General features: G+C 41.9%; 1 long non-coding RNA gene across 1 annotated transcript; it reads left to right on the plus strand.

Moving 5' to 3' along the window:
- Positions 1-7,663: 7,663 nt before the first annotated feature.
- On the plus strand, positions 7,664-8,251 carry LOC147978729 (uncharacterized). The gene is made up of 2 exons (XR_015599618.1): positions 7,664-7,761; positions 7,862-8,251. It is a non-coding gene; the product is annotated as an uncharacterized LOC147978729 (long non-coding RNA).
- The last annotated feature ends 6,859 nt before the right edge of the window (positions 8,252-15,110 follow it).

The following is a 15,110-nucleotide window of genomic DNA, read 5'->3' on the forward strand; positions in this document are numbered from 1 at the left end:
ACTCATCTTGCTACAGCCTCAAGTCACTCTTTGCGATCATGCCATTTTCGAGCATCAACACATGCCTCCCTGTTTTTCGGCACAACTTGGATGCCGAAAAATAATTTGCCTAGAGTTTGTTCTATGGACGATGTCAACACTCCATCGTCCATTTATATGTTCTTAGGGCGATAATTATATACCGGCCATGATTTATGCTAAGGGCGATAGTCATATATCGGCCATGTCTTTGCTTAGGGCGATAGTTATATATCGGCCGTTGATTTTAACTTTTTGTTCACATCATACCTTGGAACTGATTACCACCAATCGGCTTTAAAGAGATGGAATGAACCCGTTCCTCGTAGCACTAAGTAAATCAAACTCGGAGAGATCGCGCCCTGTTAAGCAAGTAACATCGGGATGATTCCAATCCACTAATGCATCGGCCAAAGCAACACAAGCCGAATTATCCGCATGAATGACTTCTACCTCATCATCGACCCATTGTATTAAAAATTGATACATGGTAGATGGCACACATTGGTTAGTATGAACCCAATCGCGGCCTAATATAACATTGTAGTTACCTTGCACCTTGGCGATGAAGAATGTGGTGGCCAAAGTTTTGCTTCCCACCTTTGGCCTCTGTCAAAGTTGGGCTCTGTCTTTTCTTTACCCTCAAACCCATTAAGTACCATATTGGTCTTCATCAATGCATCATCATCTAACCCCAACTTCTTGAAGACCGAGTAGGGCATAAGATTTACCACAACACCACCATCAACGAGCATCCTAGCAACTGGCAACCCGTTAATATGACCTTTGAGGTACAATGGCTTCAAGTGTTTCACTGGTTCTTTTGGCTTCTCGAAGATAGCGTTCTTAGGACCAAAATCCAGTTGGGCTACCTCCCCTTCTTCACCTATAGCATGAAACTCGGCATGTAAGTAATACACCATATTTATATCCATACCTTACCGAACCGGCATAGATTCGTAATCCACCATTTCATCTTCATCTCCCAATGTGTATATTGGGCTTAAAATCTCCTCAATTGAAGGTGATGTTTCAGGTGGTGTGGACGATGTAATAGGGGTTGCATCATCCTCTTTTGGTGGTGAATGTGTTGCTGTAGCTAACGTAGAAGCATCTGCCTTTTATTTTTGTTTAGGCCTCCACACTTGTTTTGTGAGTGCCATGGGCCGAATTTCACTTAACAATTTGTCCCTTTGCCTTTCCTCTTTGTGCTCTACCTTCTCGTGGTTCCTCATGCGTTGTAATCTCCTTTTCATGGTCTTGGTTAAACCGGGAGGACACCACTTAGGTTGAGTATATTTGGGATCCCTTGGTTTGGCCTTGCTTGCGCTCGCCTCATGATCACTAACCATGGAACCCTACTGAACAATAACAATATCACCATTAGAAGTAGCCAGATTACCAACAACCGGCTTTTTGATCTCCTTTTGCTTGTCGCATTCTGAAATTTCTGTATTAGATGACTTAACACGCCACACTTTTTTATTGGCCTTACTTGGAGAAATTTTTGTTGGCCGATTAGCACCATAGCTAAAACGGCCTTGTGTGGGATAATAAAGCCTCTCGCGAGCAAGCCTTCTAGGTGCTTCCCACCCCATATGGAAAGCATAAGGAGCCATTGGGGGCTGCCCCCATCCTCCACTGAAGCCTCTCATGTAATATGGCGCATAGGAGGGTTGTGACATCCATGGTGTCGGTGCCCATGACCCATATGGCCTTGCATATCGTTGAAACTCTTGCTCCGGAGGCAATCTTGAACGCTTTGAATGTGATGGCCGATTAGAGCTAGAACCAGCCGCTTGACTTGCATATTTGGATAGCAACATATCAAAAGTTGGCTTGATTCTCTTGTTCTTAGTTTCATTCTTTTTCCACTTGCCAACTTCTGAATTCTTGGGCTTGATCAGTTTAACATGAGCATCCTCTTGTACTTGTGGTTGCCCCCCGAGTGTAGCATTTTTTATAGTGATCTTCAACACTTCCTTGCCATCGGGTTGCTTCTCAAGCACAATCTTTCTTTCCAAGACCTTGTCGCCCTCCTTGCTATTTCTGGGTTCACCAATAACAACATTATCTTTATTAGCGGATTCGGCTATGTTAGGCCGAATTAACATTTTCTTCCCTTCCAATTCCATGGTGTTTATGGGGAAGGGATGCTTATCAACTTGTATCTCAGCAAAATTCAATCGTCCGTCATTAATGGCCGATTGTATCTGTCATCGAAAAACATTGCAATCGTTAGTAGCATGAGAAAATGAATTAGGGTACTTGCAATAAGCACGCCGTTTTAGCTCCTCAAACGGTGGTATGGTGTGTGATATTCTAATCATCTTATCTTGCAAGAGAGCATCAAATATTTTATCACACTTTGATATATCAAAAGTAAACCTCATCTCCTCATCACGATTCTTGCGAATCGGCTTAAGAGCATTGCACATATAGGGTTTGGCCTTTGAGGACCAAACAAATTCAGTAGTATAGACATCAACCCCATCGTCCGAATTATCATCATTGTGTTCAACCATATTTATTCTAGAACGATCGATTGCAGACCTATGGACCTCTTTACTTCGACTCTCTTGGGCCAAAGCTTTTTGTAAGACTTGATTAATGCTCGAAAACTCATAACTTTCTAGCCTCCCTTTAATGTGAGTTTTCAAACCATTAAGAACAAGATCTGCCAAGTCTCTCTCAGTTATTACTAAGCTATAACATCGGTTTTTTATATCTCTAAACCTCTTGACATAATCGGTGACCGGTTCATCATGTTTCTGCCTAACCGATGTAAGATGTGACAACTTTAGCTCATTATCGTCGCTATAAAAGTGATCATGAAACTTTTGCTCTAATTGCGACCATAAGAGAATTGAGCCATGTGGTAAAGCAGCAAACCATGAAAATGCGGTACCAGTTAAAGATAATGGAAATAAACACACCTACAATTCTTCTATGGAACCTGCTTCACCCAACTGTGCTAGATACTGACTCACATGCTCACAAATTGTTTTCGTACTCTCACCACTAAATTTAACAAAATCAGGAACCTTATAACCTTGAGGGTAAGAAATTGCATCGAAGTGTTCAGGATAAGGCTTTTGGTACACACGACTCTTTACTGTCGGCTCGTTTCTGAAAGTTTCTATAAACATCTTATGCAAATCCTCCCTTAATTTAGTTAAAATTGGATCTGAGGTAGATGAAGATGTTTGTGTCAATGGCATATGAGCAACCTGAGTACTAGCTATCGGTGCAACTTGTGGGATGGGCGCCGAACCATAATTCGGCGGAAGACCAAACATGCTTGCACCTATGGGTGGTGTGAGAAAGTGATTCGGCGTTGACGCCGAATTGGGCACACTCATAATATGATTGGGGTATGTAGGTGTAGCCACAAGCTGGTTGGTTTGAGTATGGTAAAAATTCAACGGCATATTATATTGTTGTTGTATAGGTGGTGCCGATGAAAGAGGTAAAATTGGACTGGAGTTTTCAGATATACCAACAGTACCACTAGATGACGGAGGCATATTTTTCTTAGCACTAGTATTTGCCACAAAAGAATTGTATGTCATCACATTACCCTTACTAACAAGACTTTCAATCACAGCCACTTGCTCTGGAGAAAAAACTTTACTCATAGTGATTACATCTTGTTCGTCGATGAGGGGAGGAAGGTTGACGTTTCCAACCGGAGTGATGTTGCCTTGACGGTCCTTCTTGAAACTTGAAAGAAACGCTTCCAAATCCTCCTCCTCGCGCTTCTTCTTGAGCGCCTAAAAAGCCTCTTCACGCTGCTTCTTGTGCGCTTTGTAGGCTTGGCCATGTTCATCCGATAGTTCATCAAGACCGGGCTTAATGATCTTATCGGCCTCAACTTCTGAGGGCTTGGGGAGATTAGACATGGTTGATGATGATTCTTGATCTTTTGTCCCCAGCGGAGTCGCCAAAAAGTGTGTTCGCACACGAACACGTCACCGTGTACCTCCAACGCCAAGGGTGATGCACCGCAGCTCACGTCGAAGGAGACCCGTCTGGAAGCACGGTACGCAAGCAATCCGGCCAGTGCTTTTCAGGACCCGAAACCCCACGCGCCCGGGAGGGACCCCGTCTGGACGTGCGGCGGCTATGGGCTGCCCTAGGTCGGTTTGCCCGCCCCTAGAGCCTCGAGGATCGCTGCCCTTCAACACGAAGAACGAACGAAGAACGAGAGAGAAAGAACAAAGGAGGGATGTAAAACTAGGGTAAAAAGTAGATGTGTTTTGCGATTGTGTGTTGTTGTTCAATCGGCCGTCACCTCTTGTCTATATATGAGGCGGATGGACTTCCCGTACAAGAAAAAGAATTTCCTAGCCATCCAAATTATCAAAAACCTAATAAAACACGGAGTATTCACGACCTCCGGCCCGGATGTCCGGCTCAAGGCCCAGATGATCCGGCCTAGCCCAGTTTTCTGACAGCAGCTCACTAATCGGGCTGTAACTTTTGTATACAAACTCGGATTAACATGATTTTTATATCAAAATCAACCGACACGAAGAGACGCACAACTTTGCTGTTGAACACTTTTTGATCTGAGACCATCTTGAGGGTGTTTCGGGACGTTTTCTAAAGTCTGTAGTAGAAAAAGTTGTCCAGATGTCCGGACTCATGTCCGGATTGTCCGGGCTTTACCCGGATGATCTGGGTGCCATCCGGATGACCTGGCTTCATGGGGTCCGAAATTTATGGTTCTGATAATTTACCCGGATAATAGCCCGGATGGTCTGGATCCCGGCCCGGATGATCCGGCCAAATACTGCTGCAGTCCACTGTTTTACCTGTAACTTTTGCATACGACCTCGGAAGAGGACGATTTTTATATCAAAATCGTCCGTTTCGACGAGATGAAGAACTTTGTAGTTGAAAGTTTTTTCATCCAAGACCATCTTAATTAGGTTTCATGCCATTTTCTAATCTGATGTCAACACGGGTATCTCCAAAATTGTCATAACTTCTGCATCCGAGCTCCGTTTTGGACCATCTCTATATTTATTTCGATCGGCTTGAAGAGAGTCATCCAATGGTGACATGACATCATGAATTTGAACTCATCTTGCTACAGCCTCAAGTCACTCTTTGCGATCATGCCATTTTCGAGCGTCAACACTTTCGTTTTCACTGCTGCTTGATCATCTATTGTTGTGCGGCTGAGCGTGCAGCAGGAGAAGCGGCTGAAGCAGATGGGCACAACGGTTTGGAACGCGTTTGTATAATTAAGCGTTTCTATTTTCTTGCAAGTAGGTAGAACAAATCACACCATAATTTACTGCCAATTAAGCATAGTAATTTGTGAGTAGATATATGCCCAGAATTAACAAAATAATTAAATTATGGATTTTATTGATACAAATATTGCCATGGTCCCCTTGCATCTTGTGTTTTCATTTTGTGTTTCCTATCTCATGGTCTTGCTGGATGTAATGAGAAAGAAGCGATCTTTTTGGTAGAAAATCTCGGAAGATAATAGCAATCTTCTTGGTAGTAAGCCCCGTATGATGACAATTTTTTCAACGAGCATGAAAATTTGTTTAGTCATCCTCGTCCACCAGTTCGCACATCAACATCATGCCTTCATCATCGCCTTCCTTGGCAATGAGTGCCCTTTTGCCACGGTTATGACACCTTACTTTTTCTGATGTCAAACTTTCTCGGTGGTGGTGCAGACTTGTCGTTCGAGTCAAGGAAGTTCTTTCTCGCCGAGCTCTGCTCGTGGCGATCCATCACTTTATTGATGTTTGTTTGTATTGTAAAAGATAATTTATGTTCCTTCTGATATATTTTGCCTTCATCACATTATTGGTGTTTCTTTGTTTCTTCAATTAGGAGACTTGGGTTGTTCTTGAAAGATTGTGCCTCATTTCTTGGAGTAGGAAATTGGGTGAGCGCTAGGAGCGACTTTCTTGTTGCTTTCCTGCTGCATACAGTAGCAACTTGTCCAATCGCCCCTTGGGTAAGCAATACATTGTACTAGAAGTTGCCGCACGCTTTACTGCGCCGTTCTTCTTTTATGGGTTCTACTTTTTTTGTGGATGTACCATAATTGGTCGATGGGTTTCGGGCCTTAAATATGCTAGGCTCGGTGTTTTTCCTTGCGATGGGGTTGTTCTTGACTTTTGTTGGAGGCATAGTTCAAACGTAAGGGGAAAGACAACGATAGTTACATACATACACGTATTTTCATGGAAATTCATAGAAGCGCTGACCATAGTGATAATTGATCATGCCATCCAATACACCCCCCAACCCTTGCGGCGCATAGCGTACCAGCACCGAGCATAGGACTCTTATAAAGTCCAATGGCACGGCCCCGCCCGCTACTTTATATATTGGGCCGATCCATTAATAAATGTGTAAGTAATTTTCAAATGGTATTTTAGAAAATGTCCATGAACTTCAAAAAAATGTTCATCTAGTTTACAAAAATAAGCTTGTACATTTTGAAATATATTCATGACATATTATAAAGTGTTCACATGATATGTTCACACATTTTGAATAAATGGTTATTAATTTAAAATAAGTGTCCAATTTTGAAAAGTGTCCATGCTTTAAAAATGTCCGTGCATTGGAAACATGCTCATATAGTTGCAAACCGTGTTGATCTCTATAAAAAGTTACAAACAGTGTTCGTGTATTACTTAAAATGTGTGCACACATTTCAAAAGTCAATACAATCTAAAAAGTATGCATTTATCTAATCTAAAAAGTATTCATTAATCTAATAAAAATTATGTTTTGGAGAAAATTTCATGAAATTTAAAACGATGTTTTAAAAATGTTCACACTTGTTTTGAAAAGAAATATTCGTGAATAGCAACAAAAAAGAAAAGAAAAAGGAAATTTAAACAAAAGTAAAAGAACATATATCTGGAAAATGCAAGTAAGAGTGAGAGAGGTGGGGGGGAGAGAACTACACTCTGTAATTCCATTGAAAGAAATGGTATCTATACATAGGGAGAAACTGCCTCCAAGTGATAGCAGTTATAAATGTTAAAAGAAAAGGAACATCACTACTTAGGATTGGTCACACGAATGATGATTCGTTAATTAATACATTTTAATTAATATAATAGACACATCCTATTTTATTTCTAACATTTTCCCTGTTCAATCAGTTTTGCTCGTTGAGAGTCTTTTATTGGCTGGGTGTGGTGACATTCTTTTTCTTTCTTAGCTAGACGAACCGACATGCAAGGGACCAGCTAGCTAACTGCGCATGTGCACAAGAAAACTGGACACGCAAGGAACCGAGATGCCCACCAACACGTCTCACCCACTGTCACCCAGGGCCCATGCACTTTCCACACCGTGGATTCACTAGGAGAGCTTATTTCAAGGGAGCTTAGTAACTGTATAGATGTTCTTTTTTATCTATCTTTTTCATGTGAAAACGTCTGCTCAACGGTGCAATCTCTTAATTTCGTTTCCTTGCTCTGCTAGAAAGCGTGTGTATATATCTTATCTTCAATTCCACTTAATTGCTTTTAGTACGACAGAATTTATCCAATCTTTGTTTTCATGCTATTTTTGTATTGCAATAATGAGCATTAATATCAAACCTGTTATAAAAAGGACTGCCCTCTCGTTTCCTCTTCCTCACAACTCACAAGCAGACACTTTTCTATTGACACCACATACAACTTAGGATGAGGATTTCATCTTTGACGCTACTCCTAACCCTTGCCTTTCTTGTGCTAGCATCAAGTACGTTCAATTTCTTCTTGCAAGACTGTTGCATCCGCACAATCAACAAAATCATATTAGTTCATGATTCTAGTTTCTTTTGGTTGGTGATATTTTGCAGATGCGAAAACAAAACCAGGTTGTACGGTCGTATACTTGAAGAAGTTTGGTGGGTACTTGATTGGTGGTTGTGAGGACGATTGCCACAAGAAGTATAAGGCGACCATTCACTGCTCTGACGATATGGCGTGCGCTTGGCAAGCCGATATTGATGGCAGCAGGTGTAAGTGCTCAATGTGCATATTCTCCTCCAAGGCTCCAGCAGAGGGAACTGTGATGTTAACTAGCTAAATAGTGATCAGTGAACATTCGCTAAAAGAACAGATATGCCATAGTATGTGGTGTAGCAGCATGACTATTTCGCTAGAAATTGCTATACAACATAAATTCAGTATTGCACCTTGAGTTTGTAGAATTTATCAAGTGATCCATATATGAGCAGTTGAAATTACCACATCGCTTTCGAATAAATTTGGCGATGTATTACCAATATAAGTTAGAGATAAGAGCCCCCAAAGTGCCACCATTGGGTTTGCTTTTTTTTACACGAAGACCTACACCAGATCTTGACTCAGCTTTCTTCCATGTCCTCTTGTCTTCTCCCCATATCAACAAAACAATACACACTTGATATTGGATGAAACACATCCTAACTTATCGAGATTTTTTTCAGTGAATTATGGTTTGTCTCCAACAAATAAATATTGCACAATAATTGTGATTTTTAATCTAGATCACATCTCGTCCTAACTTGGGTCTTGATGTCCAAAAATACAAGGAGGTCCCATCCCTCGAGGGCTAAGATGCTGATGAGATCGACTTGAATAGCGATTAAGAATACCCATCTGTATCTGCCCGACGACATCCATCTGTGTCGGTATCCATTTGTGGAGCCTCGCTCCAAGTCCGATGTTGCTTCTACCCTTGCCTCCGACTCTAGCAACTCTTTCATTCTAATGATCTGGATGGTGGAACTCGCCACAACACACTGCTCATGACTAGTATATATATCAATACATTGTATGACAAGTAATGCATTATCTAAAAAATACTGCACTTAATTGTGCAACATACAATTCACAAACAATTGCACAAAATGTACATGGAATTAATTATCACTAATTTTGGCACAACTCATCCTTTTTTTTCTTTGATGATATGTGAGTCCAAACTTGTTAATACATTAATTTAGAGACATTACAACTGTGCACTATTCCAGCCTCTCAGGCCATCAACATTTTCAACCGTTGGATTTGGACTCGTGTGAATTTGTGACCATTAGATCTCCTTTCATTCTCGCCTGGGCTTCTGTTGCCGCACTCTTCACGCTACATGGGCTGGGCCGCTGCTTTGGCAACAAAATTCCTGGTCTGCTGTTAATCAGGCCTACTGGGCGCGATGGTAAGGGCAAAATCATTAATTAAAGAGTACTCGTGATAAAAAACATTTCACTTTCCCAGGTCGCGACAAATGGCGCATATACAGCACGTCATTTGTCGCAACATGAGAGTTTTCCCTTTTTCATAGATCTGTTTATTCAAAACATTTTATCTTTTAAACCGTGCGTCCAAATCTCGAACCGTTTTCACATTGGATTCCTCACGTCGAGACCTTCAAAACTAGATCCAATGTTGGTAGGTTTTGACTAACTTTTTTTTACGAAAAAACCAAACGAAAAAAATCAGGCAAAAAAACCGAACCAGGAGCATGGTTTTTTTTCTCTTTTCAAAAGAGGCATCCCTGTGCCTCTCGTGGAAGCAAAACCGTGACTCTCGTGGAAGGAAAAAAACCAGAAAACACGTTTTTTTCCCGTTTCCGAGAGTCACGAAAGCACAACCGTACCTCTAGCAGAAGCAAAACCATGACTCTCGCGAAAGAAAAAAAATAAAAAACACGTATTTTTTCCCTTTCTGAGAGGCACGGCCATGACTCTCGCGAAAGCACAACCGTGCCTCTCGCTGAAGCAAAACCGTGACTCTCGCGAAAGAAAAAAACAGAAAACGCGTTTTGTTTTTCCCTTTCCAAGAGGCACGACCGTGACTCTCGCGAAAGCACAACCGTGCCTCTCGCGGAAGCAAAACAGTGACTTGCGAAAGAAAAAAAACAAAAAATGCGTTTTTTTGTCGTTTCCGAAAGGCACGGCCGTGACTCTCACTAAAGCACAACCGTGCCTCTCAGCGAAAAAAAACCGTGACTTTCACGAAAGGAAAAAAAGAAAACATATTTTTTTCACGCAATTTTTTTCCCTGAATTTGTTTTTGATCGAAAAGCTAAGAAAAACCAGGAGAAAACCAAAACGTCGAAAAAAATCAAAAAAACATTTAAAAGGCTAAAACACGTGTGGAAAAATAAAAAAAATCCAAAAAAAATCCAAAGTTAACTAGTTGAGCTCCTACTTGGCGCATTCAGCGCCGCTTAGCGGGCCGGCCCGGCAGCTACTTCAAAAAGCAGCCATGAAAAGAAAAAGAGCATAATTGGTTCGATGCCAAAAGTTAACTAGTGATTAGTTGGCTATCAATTTTTCTTGTCAATCTCACAACTTTTGATTTTGCCAAATGTTGGCTTGCTAAATATTGGCAATGCATCAAACCAATTATGCTCAGAGTATCTTCGGAAAATATACGCGAAAGCTGGGATTCGAACCCACATGTTACCCGTGCTAGTCTCAACAGAGCACCCACTGCGCCAACACCACTCGGTTTTATAAAATTCGAACACAACCCAATTTACTACTTTCAGTAGTACAACACTAACATATACCCTTATATAGAACTTGCGACATGCACTACCTACATGCGTTCAGCTAACGACTAGGGCGTGTTTTTGCAACTGGAAAATTGAGCGCTAATACTTGAAAAACTTTCATAGCCGGTCATATATGATTTTCTCCAAGAAAAATGAAACTTCACAAATTTCGGAAAAAGTTCATGAACATGCAAAAAAAACATTGCCCAATTCAAGAAAAGTTCAATGATTTTGAACATAGTTCACAAAAATTGAAAAATGTTCATCAAAATTTTGAAAAAAAGTTGACCAATTTAAGAAAAGTTCATCAATTTTGAAAAAGTTCACAAAACTGAAAATTTTTCATCAATTTCTGAAAATAGTTCATCCAATTTGAAGAAATGTTCATTGAATTTGAAAACAGTTCATAGATTTTGAAAAAAAGTTCATCAAATTTAGAAAAATTCATCGTATTTGAAAAAAAAATCATCAAATTTGAAACAAAATTATCAAATTTTAAAAATAGTTCACGAAAAATAGGAAAAAGTTCATAGATTTTGAAAAGAAAAGTTCATCAAATTTGAAAAATATACATCATCGATTTTAAAAAAGTTGACGTATTTAAGAAATAAAAAAACAAAATCAATGAGGGAAAGAAACCAGGAAGAAGAAGAAAAGAAAAACAGAAAAAGAAAAATGGAAAAACGAAAAACGAAACAATAATTGAGGGAAAGAGTTAAATCTTACCATAACCTGTTGTGTGGCGAGGTGGTTATACTACCGAACCTCATGGCAGGAGGTCTGTGGTTCGAGTGGCGTCTATGAGGATATCTTTTTTTGCAAAATCACTTACATAGTAAGTGGGCGGCCCATTGTGGGACGCTGCACGCGCCCGTTTGCAGAATACACATTAATGGGCACCTGCAGCGCTAAATAGGATTCGCCGATGGTTGAGGAAGCGTTAATGGAAATGGATGCGCCGTGTTTGCCTCTACTCCTCCCTGCTTTCCATATAATCTCTACCATCCAGACGATCATGTTGTTCCTTCCTCACCCCTCTCCATACTTCGACAAATACTGTCTCAGGCAGCCATGTCTGACTGATTAGGTTTCTCTTCCTCATCTTGGTCCTGGCAGTCCGTCCTCCTACATCACATCTGGCTAGGTGGTGACGGCGGCGGTGGTGTATTCATCTCCTCGATCCCTTCCTCTTTTTCTACGGTGTAAACGTGCCCGCTAGAGCGACCAGGCTGCCAGGGAGACAAGCAGTGGCGGATCTAGGATTTTTATACAAGGTGGTCCAAAGTAAAAATAGTTATAATAAATATGGCATGTCAACGACTCAACCTTACTCTTGACTACACTTTTTTTTGGAAAGGGGGTGATCCCCGGCCTTGAGGGTTTTTTTAACATTTGCCATCGTCACCAGTAATACCAATTTTAGGAACAAGTACACAAAACTATGAATTATATGCCTCTTTGTTTAAACAATCTTAACTGAATAAAAAAATCAACAAAGAATGCTAACTGATTAATGAATCATGTCCCAGCTTGATGAGGACATGACTATCTTGGATACGACCAAAAATATTGCATACATGCATATTTGTCAGGTGATTTCTAGTGCAAACTATTCAATAATCTATTTATGTTATCCAGAACAAAATACTTCACACACTTTTGTGTTTTGTCTAATTGTAGGTGTATGGGACATTTGTACAACCCATATATGAAGATAAGGGAAAAGGAGAAGTTTAGGTTCTGTTTAAAAAGTTCTCTCACGTCACTTTTGGGCCAAGAGAAGATAGAGTCCAAGTATCTCACGTTCTGGATTCAGATTCGGACTGCACAGACATACCTGACTTAAAACGTCAACAACTTTTTTATACGGACTCCAAATTGGGTGATTCTTTTTTGTTGGAAAATAGATTTCGTGCTCTTTCCAACCCAATTGGAATCACCTTTAAATTCGTCCGGAGCATTGAGATATCGACGAAACAATCTGACACTGCAGCGGAATCCGAGTCAAACAAAAAGTCCAAAGGTGTTGCACTACCTCCACTTGGGCCCATGAGCCTTGTACGACCTAGGGTTAGTTTTAGGCTGCCTTGGGACGTCCTCCCACCTCCTTAACTGCCACCCCTTGCTTCTATATAAGTAGATCCATCTAGTAGCTTTTTCCTGGGGATTTGTTTAGTTAAAAGTTAGCCATTGCAACTTTGTGTACTTCGTTTGTGTCCAACGACCAGACCAAGACCGCTTTCGGATCCCCACCTTTATTAATACGTCATCTATATTCGCAATATTCAAATTGCATTATCATATTCTTGCTTGTTCTTCGATTGCGTGCAGGAATAGACCTTCGTGGTCAGGCTGATCGTGCTTCCAGCATCGTCAGTAACCTCGGGAGATTGGTTTAGCGATTGCTAAGGCGCAACGTCGTGCATGTTTGTAGTCGGATCGTCAAAGTTGACTCCACCAAATCGATAGTTATCATCTCATCGAAAGATCGGGACCCTCGCCTCTATCACAGCTCCTATATTCATTCTTCAACAATTAATAATTTCACATTCTATCAATCATCATTGAACCTTCGATACAACCAACAAAGTAGCAAACCTTAATGAGTAATGAATCAATCAGAGATTGGGGAATGGGGAATGGTGAGTGCTGAGTGAAGATTAGGCTGTGCGGCGAGGGGTCAGCAGGCGCAAAGATCAGAGAGCAATCTGGGGCGGGAGCAGTGCGGTACCTTTTTCTCGAGAAACAGGGATCCTCATGGATCCTCTCACATATGGACTAAGGTCCGATAAGGCTTTAGTGTTGTATTTTGTACTTTCGTTCTTCCTTGATTTCTTAATTGATAACAAACAAAGCTCTTGCTTGTTTTGCAGAAAAGAGACCAGTGAGCCAAAGAGGTCAAGTTTTCCTGTAATACTTCTCTTTTCATGTTTTTGACCTGTTTAGAGCTGTAATGATGGACATGTTAATCTCCAGTATGTGGGCATGTAAGAACAACGAAACAACTTGCTTCTTTAAAACATCAGTACAGACACAAACACTCATATACACGCGCATACACTCACCCCTATGAACGCGCACACACACCCTATCTTGATATTTATCACAGTGGCTGTACCTATTTCTTTCAAGTAATTTTCTTGCCATACAAAATCTACAGGTCTGAGTAACCTGCTCGACAGCTTGAGTGTACTGAACCTTAATATATACTTGTGATTTAGTGCTAACTTTACTACGTATTTGATTTGGTTCATCATCATGAATTCGGTTGCCACCATACGCAGCAGTCGGACGATCACCAGATATGACTATGATTAGCTTTAACAATGGGACAAATAGTTTAATTAGTTGTCAGCTTAGCAAGAATCTAGCCAATCCATGGCATTCATCTTCTAAGACACATAAAACAGTTGTGAAGAAGCAGTTACATCAGGGTGGGGATTGGAACAAGAGCTGAGAGAGATGAGGAACATACCTAGCAGAAATCCAATCTCGGTCCCTTTTTTCTCATCATTGATTACCACCTTTGCTATTAGGAACACCTACAAAATATGTGTTTTCAACTCCTTAATATCCCACGAGAAAATAGCAGAAATCAAAAGGCGATGAAACTGGACCTAAATAGATTGTTCAGAGAGAGATCACCTTGTTCTTCACCAAGCTCTTCCTCAAGATTCACCCACTTCTCTTTTTTTTCTCAGATCTGCACACATATGTTTAGAAAAACCATGAATCAAGGAGTAAAAATTGGGGAGGAAGATGAATTGGCCGCAGATGGGCAACCTAGACTGGGGACATGTGACGACGGCCGGCACCGCCTGGAACTCTGACCTCGCTGCTCCTTCCCTCATGCCCATGGCCCAAATCCTCCCCTGCTCCATGCCGCCACAGCACGATCCACGATGGCCTTGGGGAGCTCCCCCTCCGCCTCAGTCATGGCCTCCGCTGAAGCAGGATTTGGCCTTGGACCCCCTTCCCCTTGGCTCCTACGCTGCTGGTGGTGGTGGCTGGTGAGGCGCGTGGAAGGACGGCGTGCGGGGGCGAGGGCGCAGCGATGACTGCTCCCGCGGCGGGAAGGGAGAAGGAAAGGTATCAGGAGCAGAATCTCAAAGGCAGTGGGTTGGAAAGAAAGAAGACAAGGCGACGGGGACGACGACCGGCGCCAGATCCGACTGGATCGAGAACCTGGCGGCGCCCACGCTGCTGCACCTCGACCACCGCAGAAGAGGCCGGGAGAGAAGGCGGCGGCGGAGCCGCACCTCCCTCTCCTCTTTCCTCTCTTTCACCCTCCCTTCCTTAGAGCATCTCTAGCAGACCCCGCAAAATTCCGACTCGCATAAATCTTTTGCAGTTCGCGGAAAAGGGTATATGCAGGACGGCGAGGGTGAGGACAGACTCAGACCCCGTATAATCAACCCGTAAAAAAGAATATTCTCCGAATATACCGAACAGACCCAGAGCTAGCTCTTTTAGTCGTCCTTTTCCTCGCGTCAATCCGGCGGACAGGCGGACGAGGGAAAACGCGAGGCAAGCGCGGCGCGGGCAGAGGCCGGGGCGAGCGCAGC

The sequence above is a fragment of the Triticum urartu genome, chromosome 3A (assembly GCF_056163025.1).
Source record: "Triticum urartu cultivar PI428250 chromosome 3A, HENAU_Tu73, whole genome shotgun sequence".
Classification (NCBI taxonomy): Eukaryota; Viridiplantae; Streptophyta; class Magnoliopsida; order Poales; family Poaceae; genus Triticum; species Triticum urartu.